At 44.7% G+C, this 14,460-nt stretch overlaps 12 non-coding genes across 12 annotated transcripts; all 12 read left to right on the top strand.

Annotated features, from left to right (window-relative positions):
* Positions 1-525: 525 nt before the first annotated feature.
* LOC130399813 (5S ribosomal RNA) lies at positions 526-644 on the top strand. Its single transcript, XR_008902311.1, has one exon. It is a non-coding gene; the product is annotated as a 5S ribosomal RNA (ribosomal RNA).
* A 529-nt stretch (positions 645-1,173) lies between these two features.
* LOC130399814 (5S ribosomal RNA) lies at positions 1,174-1,292 on the top strand. Its single transcript, XR_008902312.1, has one exon. It is a non-coding gene; the product is annotated as a 5S ribosomal RNA (ribosomal RNA).
* Positions 1,293-1,821: 529 nt separating this feature from the next.
* LOC130399828 (5S ribosomal RNA) lies at positions 1,822-1,940 on the top strand. Its single transcript, XR_008902325.1, has one exon. It is a non-coding gene; the product is annotated as a 5S ribosomal RNA (ribosomal RNA).
* A 529-nt stretch (positions 1,941-2,469) lies between these two features.
* LOC130400128 (5S ribosomal RNA) lies at positions 2,470-2,588 on the top strand. Its single transcript, XR_008902607.1, has one exon. It is a non-coding gene; the product is annotated as a 5S ribosomal RNA (ribosomal RNA).
* Positions 2,589-3,107: 519 nt separating this feature from the next.
* Positions 3,108-3,227, top strand: LOC130394173 (5S ribosomal RNA). Its single transcript, XR_008897357.1, has one exon. It is a non-coding gene; the product is annotated as a 5S ribosomal RNA (ribosomal RNA).
* Positions 3,228-6,193: 2,966 nt separating this feature from the next.
* On the top strand, positions 6,194-6,312 carry LOC130401258 (5S ribosomal RNA). Its single transcript, XR_008903722.1, has one exon. It is a non-coding gene; the product is annotated as a 5S ribosomal RNA (ribosomal RNA).
* A 1,925-nt stretch (positions 6,313-8,237) lies between these two features.
* On the top strand, positions 8,238-8,356 carry LOC130395722 (5S ribosomal RNA). The gene has a single exon (XR_008898745.1). It is a non-coding gene; the product is annotated as a 5S ribosomal RNA (ribosomal RNA).
* A 529-nt stretch (positions 8,357-8,885) lies between these two features.
* On the top strand, positions 8,886-9,004 carry LOC130400836 (5S ribosomal RNA). The gene has a single exon (XR_008903309.1). It is a non-coding gene; the product is annotated as a 5S ribosomal RNA (ribosomal RNA).
* Positions 9,005-9,533: 529 nt separating this feature from the next.
* LOC130401134 (5S ribosomal RNA) lies at positions 9,534-9,652 on the top strand. Its single transcript, XR_008903592.1, has one exon. It is a non-coding gene; the product is annotated as a 5S ribosomal RNA (ribosomal RNA).
* A 529-nt stretch (positions 9,653-10,181) lies between these two features.
* LOC130400019 (5S ribosomal RNA) lies at positions 10,182-10,300 on the top strand. The gene has a single exon (XR_008902506.1). It is a non-coding gene; the product is annotated as a 5S ribosomal RNA (ribosomal RNA).
* A 529-nt stretch (positions 10,301-10,829) lies between these two features.
* On the top strand, positions 10,830-10,948 carry LOC130394934 (5S ribosomal RNA). Its single transcript, XR_008898045.1, has one exon. It is a non-coding gene; the product is annotated as a 5S ribosomal RNA (ribosomal RNA).
* A 519-nt stretch (positions 10,949-11,467) lies between these two features.
* Positions 11,468-11,587, top strand: LOC130394174 (5S ribosomal RNA). The gene has a single exon (XR_008897358.1). It is a non-coding gene; the product is annotated as a 5S ribosomal RNA (ribosomal RNA).
* Positions 11,588-14,460: the final 2,873 nt, after the last annotated feature.

Consider the following 14,460-nt stretch of genomic DNA (forward strand, 5'->3'; position numbering starts at 1 on the left):
CTTTTTCAACTCGAGCTCATTGCCTCCGTGGCCTACCGTGGCGTACCGTGACCTGATGTTTACTGCCAACCGCTTTGGAGGATTTAAGCAACATACAAAGACTGACAACGTCTCTCAAAACTATTTTTGTGAAACATGAGGACAGTATAGTGATACTGCCAGCAGGGAGCACCAGAGAGCTGAACCGACAGTTGTACATTTCTTAAACTTTCACCAACACAAACACGCACGCTCACTTCAGATCATGGGAGGACGTCAAAAAATCACCACCCATTCTATGACACTTTAACCGTTAACCTTGGTTCAAACATTTAACATCAAACGCACACGCAGTGTATTTCAGATAATTAATGAATTCAGATGTCACAATGATCGTTTACATGGATAAGGAGTCCTACTGAATCAATTACTGCCGTTTATATCTAACTAATGATTGTTTTTGTAAAAGTGTAACGTCGAGCCTCAGCAGCTTTCTCACTCCTTATGTGCTACTGTATAAAACCTAGTTTTGCGCCTGCACTAATTGCTTACGGCCATACCACCCTGAACACGCCCGATCTCGTCTGATCTCGGAAGCTAAGCAGGGTCGGGCCTGGTTAGTACTTGGCTGGGAGACCGCCTGGGAATACCAGGTGCTGTAAGCTTTTCCTTTTTCAACTCGAGCTCATTGCCTCCGTGGCCTACCGTGACCTACCGTGACCTGATGTTTACTGCCAACCGCTTTGGAGGATTTAAGCAACATACAAAGACTGACAACGTCTCTCAAAACTATTTTTGTGAAACATGAGGACAGTATAGTGATACTGCCAGCAGGGAGCACCAGAGAGCTGAACCGACAGTTGTACATTTCTTAAACTTTCACCAACACAAACACGCACGCTCACTTCAGATCATGGGAGGACGTCAAAAAATCACCACCCATTCTCTGACACTTTAACCGTTAACCTTGGTTCAAACATTTAACATCACACGCACACGCAGTGTATTTCAGATAATTAATGAATTCAGATGTCACAATGATCGTTTACATGGATAAGGAGTCCTACTGAATCAATTACTGCCGTTTATATCTAACTAATGATTGTTTTTGTAAAAGTGAAACGTCGAGCCTCAGCAGCTTTCTCACTCCTTATGTGCTACTGTATAAAACCTGGTTTTGCGCCAGCACTAATTGCTTACGGCCATACCACCCTGAACACGCCCGATCTCGTCTGATCTCGGAAGCTAAGCAGGGTCGGGCCTGGTTAGTACTTGGCTGGGAGACCGCCTGGGAATACCAGGTGCTGTAAGCTTTTCCTTTTTCAACTCGAGCTCATTGCCTCCGTGGCCTACCGTGACCTACCGTGACCTGATGTTTACTGCCAACCGCTTTGGAGGATTTAAGCAACATACAAAGACTGACAACGTCTCTCAAAACTATTTTTGTGAAACATGAGGACAGTATAGTGATACTGCCAGCAGGGAGCACCAGAGAGCTGAAACGACAGTTGTACATTTCTTAAACTTTCACCAACACAAACACGCACGCTCACTTCAGATCATGGGAGGACGTCAAAAAATCACCACCCATTCTCTGACACTTTAACCGTTAACCTTGGTTCAAACATTTAACATCACACGCACACGCAGTGTATTTCAGATAATTAATGAATTCAGATGTCACAATGATCGTTTACATGGATAAGGAGTCCTACTGAATCAATTACTGCCGTTTATATCTAACTAATGATTGTTTTTGTAAAAGTGTAACGTCGAGCCTCAGCAGCTTTCTCACTCCTTATGTGCTACTGTATAAAACCTAGTTTTGCGCCTGCACTAATTGCTTACGGCCATACCACCCTGAACACGCCCGATCTCGTTTGATCTCGGAAGCTAAGCAGGGTTGGGCCTGGTTAGTACTTGGATGGGAGACCGCCTGGGAATACCAGGTGCTGTGAGCTTTTTCTTTTTCAACTCGAGCTCATTGCCTCCGTGGCCTACCGTGGCGTACCGTGACCTGATGTTTACTGCCAACCGCTTTGGAGGATTTAAGCAACATACAAAAACTGACAACGTCTCTCAAAACTATTTTTGTGAAACATGAGGACAGTATAGTGATACTGCCAGCAGGGAGCACCAGAGAGCTGAACCGACAGTTGTACATTTCTTAAACTTTCACCAACACAAACACGCACGCTCACTTCAGATCATGGGAGGACGTCAAAAAATCACCACCCATTCTCTGACACTTTAACCGTTAACCTTGGTTCAAACATTTAACATCACACGCACACGCAGTGTATTTCAGATAATTAATGAATTCAGATGTCACAATGATCGTTTACATGGATAAGGAGTCTTACTGAATCAATTACTGCCGTTTATATCAAACTAATGATTGTTTTTGTAAGAGTGTAACGTCGAGCCTCAGCAGCTTTCTCACTCCTTATGTGCTACTGTATAAAACCTGGTTTTGCGCCTGCAATAGTTGCTTACGGCCATACCACCCTGAACACGCCCGATCTCGTCTGATCTCGGAAGCTAAGCAGGGTCGGGCCAGGTTAGTACTTGGATGGGAGACCGCATTGGAATACCAGGTGCTGTAAGCTTTTTCTTTTTCAACTCGAGCTCATTGACTCCGTGGCGTACCGTTACCTGATGTTTACTGCCAACCGCTTTGGAGGATTTAAGCAACATACAAAAACTGACAACGTCTCTCAAAACTGTTTTTGTGAAACGTGAGGACAGTATAGTGATACTGCCAGCAGGGAGCACCAGAGAGCTGAACCGACAGTTGTACATTTCTTAAACTTTCACCAACACAAACACGCACGCTCACTTCAGATCATGGGAGGACGTCAAAAAATCACCACCCATTCTCTGACACTTTAACCGTTAACCTTGGTTCAAACATTTAACATCACACGCACACGCAGTGTATTTCAGATAATTAATGAATTCAGATGTCACAATGATCGTTTACATGGATAAGGAGTCCTACTGAATCAATTACTGCCGTTTATATCTAACTAATGATTGTTTTTGTAAAAGTGTAACGTCGAGCCTCAGCAGCTTTCTCACTCCTTATGTGCTACTGTATAAAACCTGGTTTTGCGCCTGCACTAATTGCTTACGGCCATACCACCCTGAACACGCCCGATCTCGTCTGATCTCGGAAGCTAAGCAGGGTCGGGCCTGGTTAGTACTTGGATGGGAGACCTCCTCAGAAGCCCAGGTTGCTGTAAGTAGTGAGGAGAAAAATGACATGAATGACATGGATGATGATGACGATGATGAGGAGGAAGAAGCTGATGATGATGATGCTGATGATAAAGAGGACATTAAAGTTAGTGACGGAGATGAGGCAGACGATGAAGATAAAGGAATTGAGGAGGTTGACGGAGAACCCACTAACCTTAACGCTGGGTGGGCAGATGCAATGGCCATGATTCTGCAGAAGAAAAACCCCAGCGAGCAAACCAACGATACTGGTGAAGAGCAAGGAGTTGGACATGATGAAGGTGAAGGAGAAACAAGAAGCGAGAAAGAGGAGAAAGAGGAGAGAAAAGAGAAAGAAGAGAAGAGAAGAGAGAGGAAGGAAAGAAGAGAGGAGAGAGAGAAAAAAAAGGAATAGAGAGAAGAAGAGAGGAAGAGAGAAAAAGAGAAAAAAAAGTGAGAAAGGAAAGAGAAAGAGAATAAAGAAACGAGAGAGAAAAACGACAAAGACAAAAAAAAAAAAAGAGAAGAGAAGAGGGAGAGAGAAAAAGAGAGGGAGAAGAAAGAGAAAGAGAAGAAATAAAGGAGAGAAAAAGAAGCAGAAGAGAGAAGAAAAAGAAAGAAGAAAAGAAACAAAGAGAGAGGAAAGAGAGAAGAAGAAGTAGAAAAGAGAAAGAGAAGGAAAGAGAGAGGAGAAAAGAATAAAAAAACAAAAAAAAAAACACGCCCGATCTCGTCTGATCTCGGAAGCTAAGCAGGGTCGGGCCTGGTTAGTACTTGGATGGGAGACCTCCTCAGAAGCCCAGGTTGCTGTAAGTAGTGACGGGTGTCACCAAAAGAAAAAAAAAAAAAAACACGCCCGATCTCGTCTGATCTCAGAAGCTAAGCAGGGTCGGGCCTGGTTAGTACTTGGATGGGAGACCGTCTGGGAATACCAGGTGCTGTAAGCTTTTCCTTTTTCAACTCGAGCTCATTGCCTCCGTGGCCTACCGTGACCTGATGTTTACTGCCAACCGCTTTGGAGGATTTAAGCAACATACAAAGACTGACAACGTCTCTCAAAACTATTTTTGTGAAACATGAGGACAGTATAGTGATACTGCCAGCAGGGAGCACCAGAGAGCTGAAACGACAGTTGTACATTTCTTAAACTTTCACCAACACAAACACGCACGCTCACTTCAGATCATGGGAGGACGTCAAAAAATCACCACCCATTCTCTGACACTTTAACCGTTAACCTTGGTTCAAACATTTAACATCGCACGCACACGCAGTGTATTTCAGATAATTAATGAATTCAGGGGCCGTATTCACAAAGGATCTTAGGGCTAAAAGTAGGTCCTAACTGGCGAATTTAGGAGTAACTCCTAAAAATAATGGGCGTGTCACTCTTAAATTTAGGACTCCTAACTTTTTTCACTAAGAGCAATTCACAAAGTATTTTAGGACTAAAAGTAGCACCTAAGTCTAGGAGAGCTTAAAAGTCCTCAAGAGGACTCCTAACTCAGTAAGACCTATTCACAAAGAATCTTAAAATGCCTGCGAGACGAAATGTTAGGGTATTCAACTTATTGTGGAGTTAATGCGCAATGCAATAACATCCCCGACTAACAGGAATAATCCGATTAGTCCCGAAATAAAATGTTATAAAAATTATAAATTATAAAAATATATATATAACTTATAAAAAATAAAAATAATTGCGCCATCAAAAGACGAGGACGTGTTCGTCAATAGGAAGAAAGTGCATTCCATCAACACTCAGGTTGTTTTTGATGCAAATTTTAACATAGCCTACTGGATGTTGTTGCAAAGTGGCCTGGATCTTCAGTTTGATTCGCGCATTTTAATGGTGAGCGGTCTGAGGCAGCTTTTTGAGATGTAGGAGTTGGGTGTCACTTGCTGGGTGACAGTGACTATCCATGCAAGACGTGGCTCTAGACACACCCTACCTCAATCCACAACCGGGAGCACAGTTAAAGTGTAACATGTAAGTGATTACGCAGATTACGCTTAGTCCTATGCGTAAAACACATCGTATTGGCTCTTTGCGAGCACACAAACATACACGAAATGTTGTGGAGAGAGGAATTGGGCAGATGAAACGTCGGTTTCATGTCCTCCACGGAGAAATACGCCTCACCCCAGAGAGGGCAAGCACAGTAATCACTGTATGTGCCATTCTACACAACCTTTGCAAGCGGAGGAACATTCCACAGCCAGACGATGATGATGATGATGATGATGATGATGATGATGATGATGATGATGATGGCGATCAACATTACAAGGAATTTGGCCGTGTGGAACCGAGTGGACTGGCATTTAGGGATCACTTTGAAAACACATTTTAGGTAAACACCTTGGCACAAATCAGTCAACACTTGGGTAGTTCTCTGTAACATTTATTTTCTTTTAGATTTTACGTATTTTTATTGTTTGCTTTCTCTCTCTCTTGAACGTGCAGGCTACAACGTCATTATCGTGGTCTGCACAAAATTGTCATCATGCGTGTATTCTGCTAACTGCACTATAACTACTTCATTTCGCAATTCATTTCTAGCCTAGGCTATTTCCTTGTTTTTCGGTGATTCAGTGGGCTCGTCTGAACAACCAATCACCGAACTGACCGCTTCTAAACTCGTGCACGAGAATTGACGTAATCCATAGCAACGGCGCGTCACTCTTAGTTCACTCTTTGTGATTTATCCTTAGTAAGAGTAGGTCTCAGCGGCTTTGTGAATAACTTTTAAGAAAAAACTCCTACGTAAAATGTTTTAGCGCGAGTTAAGAGCACTCCTAGCGGTAAGATAAAATGCTTTGTGAATACGGCCCCAGATGTCACAATGATCGTTAACATGGATAAGGAGTCCTACTGAATCAATTACTGCCGTTTATATCTAACTAATGATTGTTTTTGTAAAAGTGTAACGTCGAGCCTCAGCAGCTTTCTCACTCCTACTGTATAAAACCTGGTTTTGCGCCTGCACTAATTGCTTACGGCCATACCACCCTGAACACGCCCGATCTCGTCTGATCTCGGAAGCTAAGCAGGGTCGGGCCTGGTTAGTACTTGGATGGGAGTCCGCCTGGGAATACCAAGTGCTGTAAGCTTTTTCTTTTTCAACTCGAGCTCATTGCCTCCGTGGCCTACCGTGGCGTACCGTGACCTGATGTTTACTGCCAACCGCTTTGGAGGATTTAAGCAACATACAAAAACTGACAACGTCTCTCAAAACTATTTTTGTGAAACATGAGGACAGTATAGTGATACTGCCAGCAGGGAGCACCAGAGAGCTGAACCGACAGTTGTACATTTCTTAAACTTTCACCAACACAAACACGCACGCTCACTTCAGGGCCCCGTTTCCCGATAACGATGGATCCACGCTCGTACGATCATTCTCACGATGGATCTTGCGATCCATCGTCAATTTCTTTGGAGCGTTTCCCGAAACTCCTCTTAACGTGAACGCGCATTCGCTGCACTCACGACGTCGTAGGATTGTAACTGTCTACTGACACGGTGCTGAAATGGGCTCCGTAGGAGGGGGAGATGCAGGAATGTCGCAGGAATATTGTGTTAAAAAGGGTTAAAATATATCCCCATCAAGGACAACAGCAGTGTAGCCTACAAAAAAAATAGACTGCAATTATATGAATGCTAAAGACATTAAAACACAATTGATTAGGCTTAAACCGACATATATCAGTCCTAATCCTGTATGCACTGTGCGTTTCACGGCATTTTCCCCCCTGAAATAATTCCTCTTCACACCTGTGAATAACCCGGGAGACGTCCATGATGAGGAATACAACGAAGCCCACCGTCTGGCCCGTTGCATCGTTGAGCGCACGATCGGGAGGTGGAAGTTGCGCTTAGATGCCTCACAAGTCAGGCGGAGGGCTCCAGTTTTCGCCGGCCAAGTCATGCGCCGTGATATGTGTGACGGCTATGTTGCACAACATTGCAGCTAAGGCTGGGGTGGCATTGCTTGAACCGGAGGACGTTGAGGACGATGACGATGAGGAAGATCGGTGTAGGGACGGCCTCCCTCATAACTACGCGGCTGGTTTTCATGCGCGTCGAATAGTGATTGAGACTTTTTTTTAACCCCCTCCACCCTCCCTCATGTCACTAAACATTCCCGTCAACGTGACCAATCCCCACCATATCCCAGCCTTTTGCCTGCTCCTTTGCTTGTTTTTTATACTTTTTTTATTTCTTTATGTTTTATTTTTTTTAATTTCTTTTATTTCGTTATTTTTTATTTTTTTTAATTTGTTTAATTTAATTTTTTTTTTACATTATTTTATGCTACGTTTTATGAGTAGCCTATGTCAGTCTACACAAATCCCCCCACTTTCTCTCACACATTTTGAGTGCCCTGCCTGCGCAAACATTTTCTGGACTGTCCCGTTTTATTTTGGCCATTTGAACATCTTTATTAATAAATTAATTAATAATCTTTATTAATTACCAAACTAAGAACATAAAGGCGCAATGCGTTTTAATAAAACGCATCCAATAGACGGAATGTCCGATGGTGTCGCCACTGAGGCTATAGCTGACGATGCTCTTAGCGTCCTACGAGTACCTACGAGCACCCCTGGAGTACTCGTTAGCTACGAGCGTTTTCAAGACGTTCGTTCCCCACGATGCTTTCGGGAAACGCGGTGAAAACTCTACGATGCCCTTTCGACGCACTTCACGATCCACTTAGGCTAACGACGCTTTCGGGAAACGGGGCCCAGATCATGGGAGGACGTCAAAAAATCACCACCCATTCTCTGACACTTTAACCGTTAACCTTGGTTCAAAGATTTAACATCACACGCACACGCAGTGTATTTCAGATAATTAATTAATTCAGATGTCACAATGATCGTTTACATCGATAAGGATTCCTACTGAATCAATTACTGCCGTTTATATCTAACTAATGATTGTTTTTGTAAAAGTGTAACGTCGAGCCTCAGCAGCTTTCTCACTCCTTATGTGCTACTGTATAAAACCTGGTTTTGCGCCTGCACTAATTGCTTACGGCCATACCACCCTGAACACGCCCGATCTCGTCTGATATCGGAAGCTAAGCAGGGTCAGGGCTGGTTAGTACTTGGATGGGAGACCGTCTGGGAATACCAGGTGCTGTAAGCTTTTTCTTTTTCAACTCGAGCTCATTGCCTCCGTGGCCTACCGTGGCGTACCGTGACCTGATGTTTACTGCCAACCGCTTTGGAGGATTTAAGCAACATACAAAAACTGACAACGTCTCTCAAAACTATTTTTGTGAAACATGAGGACAGTATAGTGATACTGCCAGCAGGGAGCACCAGAGAGCTGAACCGACAGTTGTACATTTCTTAAACTTTCACCAACACAAACACGCACGCTCACTTCAGATCATGGGAGGACGTCAAAAAATCACCACCCATTCTCTGACACTTTAACCGTTAACCTTGGTTCAAAGATTTAACATCACACGCACACGCAGTGTATTTCAGATAATTAATGAATTCAGATGTCACAATGATCGTTTACATGGATAAGGATTCCTACTGAATCAATTACTGCCGTTTATATCTAACTAATGATTGTTTTTGTAAAAGTGTAACGTCGAGCCTCAGCAGCTTTCTCACTCCTTATGTGCTACTGTATAAAACCTGGTTTTGCGCCAACACTAATTGCTTAAGGCCATACCACCCTGAACACGCCCGATCTCGTCTGATCTCGGAAGCTAAGCAGGGTCGGGCCTGGTTAGTACTTGGATGGGAGACCGCCTGGGAATACCAGGTGCTGTAAGCTTTTTCTTTTTCAACTCGAGCTCATTGACTCCGTGGCCTACCGTGGCGTACCGTGACCTGATGTTTACTGCCAACCGCTTTGGAGGATTTAAGCAACATACAAAAACTGACAACGTCTCTCAAAACTGTTTTTGTGAAACGTGAGGACAGTATAGTGATACTGCCAGCAGGGAGCACCAGAGAGCTGAACCGACAGTTGTACATTTCTTAAACTTTCACCAACACAAACACGCACGCTCACTTCAGATCATGGGAGGACGTCAAAAAATCACCACCCATTCTCTGACACTTTAACCGTTAACCTTGGTTCAAACATTTAACATCACACGCACACGCAGTGTATTTCAGATAATTAATGAATTCAGATGTCACAATGATCGTTTACATGGATAAGGAGTCCTACTGAATCAATTACTGCCGTTTATATCTAACTAATGATTGTTTTTGTAAAAGTGTAACGTCGAGCCTCAGCAGCTTTCTCACTCCTTATGTGCTACTGTATAAAACCTGGTTTTGCGCCTGCACTAATTGCTTACGGCCATACCACCCTGAACATGCCCGATCTCGTCTGATCTCAGAAGCTAAGCAGGGTCGGGCCTGGTTAGTACTTGGATGGGAGACCGCCTGGGAATACCAGGTGCTGTAAGCTTTTCCTTTTTCAACTCGAGCTCATTGCCTCCGTGGCCTACCGTGACCTACCGTGACCTGATGTTTACTGCCAACCGCTTTGGAGGATTTAAGCAACATACAAAAACTGACAACGTCTCTCAAAACTGTTTTTGTGAAACGTGAGGACAGTATAGTGATACTGCCAGCAGGGAGCACCAGAGAGCTGAAACGACAGTTGTACATTTCTTAAACTTTCACCAACACAAACACGCACGCTCACTTCAGATCATGGGAGGACGTCAAAAAATCAACACCCATTCTATGACACTTTAACCGTTAACCTTGGTTCAAACATTTAACATCAAACGCACACGCAGTGTATTTCAGATAATTAATGAATTCAGATGTCACAATGATCGTTTACATGGATAAGGAGTCCTACTGAATCAATTACTGCCGTTTATATCTAACTAATGATTGTTTTTGTAAAAGTGTAACGTCGAGCCTCAGCAGCTTTCTCACTCCTTATGTGCTACTGTATAAAACCTGGTTTTGCGCCTGCACTAATTGCTTACGGCCATACCACCCTGAACACGCCCGATCTCGTCTGATCTCGGTAGCTAAGCAGGGTCGGGCCTGGTTAGTACTTGGATGGGAGACCGCCTGGGAATACCAGGTGCTGTAAGCATTTCCTTTTTCAACTCGAGCTCATTGCCTCCGTGGCCTACCGTGACCTACCGTGACCTGATGTTTACTGCCAACCGCTTTGGAGGATTTAAGCAACATACAAAGACTGACAACGTCTCTCAAAACTATTTTTGTGAAACATGAGGACAGTATAGTGATACTGCCAGCAGGGAGCACCAGAGAGCTGAAACGACAGTTGTACATTTCTTAAACTTTCACCAACACAAACACGCACGCTCACTTCAGATCATGGGAGGACATCAAAAAATCACCACCCATTCTCTGACACTTTAACCGTTAACCTTGGTTCAAACATTTAACATCACACGCACACGCAGTGTATTTCAGATAATTAATGAATTCAGATGTCACAATGATCGTTTACATGGATAAGGAGTCCTACTGAATCAATTACTGCCGTTTATATCTAACTAATGATTGTTTTTGTAAAAGTGTAACGTCGAGCCTCAGCAGCTTTCTCACTCCTTATGTGCTACTGTATAAAACCTGGTTTTGCGCCTGCACTAATTGCTTACGGCCATACCACCCTGAACACGCCCGATCTTGTCTGATCTCGGAAGCTAAGCAGGGTCGGGCCTGGTTAGTACTTGGATGGGAGACAGCCTGGGAATACCAGGTGCTGTAAGCTTTTTCTTTTTCAACTCGAGCTCATTGACTCCGTGGCGTACCGTGACCTGATGTTTACTGCCAACCGCTTTGGAGGATTTAAGCAACATACAAAGACTGACAACGTCTCTCAAAACTATTTTTGTGAAACATGAGGACAGTATAGTGATACTGCCAGCAGGGAGCACCAGAGAGCTGAAACGACAGTTGTACATTTCTTAAACTTTCACCAACACAAACACGCACGCTCACTTCAGATCATGGGAGGACGTCAAAAAATCACCACCCATTCTATGACACTTTAACCGTTAACCTTGGTTCAAACATTTAACATCAAACGCACACGCAGTGTATTTCAGATAATTAATGAATTCAGATGTCACAATGATCGTTTACATGGATAAGGAGTCCTACTGAATCAATTACTGCCGTTTATATCTAACTAATGATTGTTTTTGTAAAAGTGTAACGTCGAGCCTCAGCAGGTTTCTCACTCCTTATGTGCTACTGTATAAAACCTGGTTTTGCGCCAGCACTATTTGCTTACGGCCATACCACCCTGAACACGCCCGATCTCGTCTGATCTCGGAAGCTAAGCAGGGTCGGGCCTGGTTAGTACTTGGATGGGAGACCTCCTCAGAAGCCCAGGTTGCTGTAAGTAGTGACGGGTGTCACCAAAAAGGAAAAAAAAACACGCCCATTGAGGAAGTGATACGCCCATTGAAGAAGTGTTTGGTGTGCTTGAGTGGTGAGAGGAGGACGGTGTTGGAGCGAGGATTCTTTTGGTGGTAAATCAAGTATTTATAGATATTTTTTTCGTTAGTTTTGCGTCTAGTCGTTTATTCCCCCGACAGCTTGCTGTTTGGGGGAGTATTAGTATACTTTTGTTCGTTTTTTTTTCGATGTCTCACGCGGTTTCGAAAACTCGAATAGAAGACGGCATGGAACGGAACACGGCTCCTGCTGCGGTGACGGATGGTGGTTGTGTGGCGAAGAGGACATCGGAGGACGTACTAGGCGGGAGACCGGTGACTGCGGAGAGAGCAACAAGAGAGAAGGAGGACAAGGTTGCGGATGGTGGCCCGAGCTACAGCAGGGAGTTGTCTGTGGCTGTGGAGCTTGTGGGAGAGGAGAAAATCCCGATGATGGAGATGCTAAGGGCGATGCAGAGTGTATGTGGATTGGTCTTGGGATGTCGCTACCTCTCATTGAACCAATATGAAGTAACGATGAATCACCCCAACGGGAAGAGGCGATTGTTGGATGGTTTTAGGATAAGGGGGACCAGCGTCGTCGCAAAAGACTTGACTGCAGATGAGATGGTGGTGTCCTTTATGAGTCTACCAGTGTACATTACGGATGAGGAGATTCTGAAGAAGCTTGCGGACTGGGGTGTGGAGGCAGTTTCGCCGATTGCAAGGAGGAAGTGGCCTGGGATGACCATATGTGAGGGTACACGGTTTGTTAAGGTGAAGTTTAACAAGGAAGTACGGTCCTTGCCTTGGTCCACACGTTTTGACACTGAAAAGGGTGCTGAATATTTCCGAGTCATCCATGACAGACAATTAAAGGTGTGTAGATTGTGCATCCAGCCTGGACATATAGTGAGGGACTGTCCTGACTTCCTCTGTCGGAAGTGCGGGAAGCAGGGACACTATGCAAGGGAGTGTGTGGCTGTGATTAAATGCAGAGAGTGTGGTAATAGAAAGGGAAATTGTGTGTGTAAGGAGGAGCAGGTGGGAGGGGGTGCCCTCTCAGTTGACCCAGACTCAAGGGCTGTATCGTTGGAGAGTGAGGAAAGTGGAGGGGAAGAGAGTGCGGAAGAGGAGATGGAGCACGGGGAGCTGTCTGACGGGGAGACAGTCTTGGACAGTCAGCTACAGGTTGTGCTGAAGGACCCGGGTGTGGGGGGCATGGGGTTGCCCGGGGGGCAAAGCTCTCAAGGAGAGCTTTCCTCTCTACCGGCATCTGGGCACCCTACACCAGCGGAGGGCGTAGCCAAGGTGCCGCGGGGGTCTGGACAGTTGGGGAACGAGGCGGGACATGGCACGGGGGCTAGCCTAGAAGTGGATTTGGTTGTGTCAATGGCCCCGGCATCAGGGGGAGATGGGGGCACAGGGTTGGGGGGGGGCAGGAGCTCTCAAGCGGGGCTCCTCTCTTTACAGGCGCCCGGGTGGCCTACAGTAGAGGAAGATGCAGCCTGGGGGTCTTGTGCTGTGACTATTGAGGCTACAGCCGACGCGTCTCATTGGCGTGGTATGGCGCCTATAATTTCCCCCCCCACACTGGCTGATGGAAGGGAGAGGGAGAATAAGTCTGGGAATGAGGCGTTGGGTGTTTGTAGGGAGAGGGCGCCCAGGGTCAGACGCAGGAGAGGGGTTGATTCCGATGAGGAACAGAGGAACTTGAAAAAGAAAGGGGTACGTAAAAAAAAAAAAAGATTTTAACAGTAATACCCACTCTGTGTCTTTTGATTTCAATGGTCACACTCACATCAATTAATATCAACGGTCTTAACAATATGGCGAAGTTTGATGAGGTGTTAATCAATTTTAAATCCGATATTTTAGTGCTGCAGGAAACAAACTGGACACAGGCTAAAATGCCAGAAATCAAGGAGAAATGGAGGGGACTGTTATTCGTCAATTGTGGGACGGCAAGATCGTGTGGTGTGGCAATACTTGTAAAGGAGGATGTGGTTGGGAATGTGAAGGAGGTTCTGAATGATGGGAAGGGGAGGATTTTCACAAGTATTTTGTTAGGAACAGCACTTTAGTCATGGTAACGGAATCAGGGACGTTAGGATTTAGTGTGTAGTGTGGGCATTGTTTTTCCTGCTTGTTAAGACCTGGCAGACCACTCCGACGCAAATGTTTGTTGTGTATGATTAGGGTTAACCTCTATATGATTGTTGGGTACATTTGTGATTATCAACTGTCTGTATGTCTTCTGTGTGTCATACTGTGTTTGGTTATGACCGTAAAAGATTGTAAATTACTGTAAATACGGAATTTTAATAAAAAAAAACAAGAAAAAAAAAAAAAAAACACGCCCGATCTCGTCTGATCTCGGAAGCTAAGCAGGGTCGGGCCTGGTTAGTACTTGGATGGGAGACCGCCTGGGAATACCAGGTGCTGTAAGCTTTTTCTTTTTCAACTCGAGCTCATTGCCTCCGTGGCCTACCGTGACCTGATGTTTACTGCCAACCGCTTTGGAGGATTTAAGCAACATACAAAGACTGACAACGTCTCTCAAAACTATTTTTGTGAAACATGAGGACAGTATAGTGATACTGCCAGCAGGGAGCACCAGAGAGCTGAAACGACAGTTGTACATTTCTTAAACTTTCACTAACACAAACACGCACGCTCACTTCAGATCATGGGAGGACGTCCAAAAATCACCACCCATTCTCTGACCCTTTAACCGTTAACCTTGGTTCAAACATTTAACATCACACGCACACGCAGTGTATTTCAGATAATTAATGAATTCAGATGTCACAATGATCGTTTACTTGGATAAGGAGTCCTA

This window comes from Gadus chalcogrammus, chromosome 12, assembly GCF_026213295.1.
Source record: "Gadus chalcogrammus isolate NIFS_2021 chromosome 12, NIFS_Gcha_1.0, whole genome shotgun sequence".
NCBI classification, from domain to species: Eukaryota; Metazoa; Chordata; class Actinopteri; order Gadiformes; family Gadidae; genus Gadus; species Gadus chalcogrammus.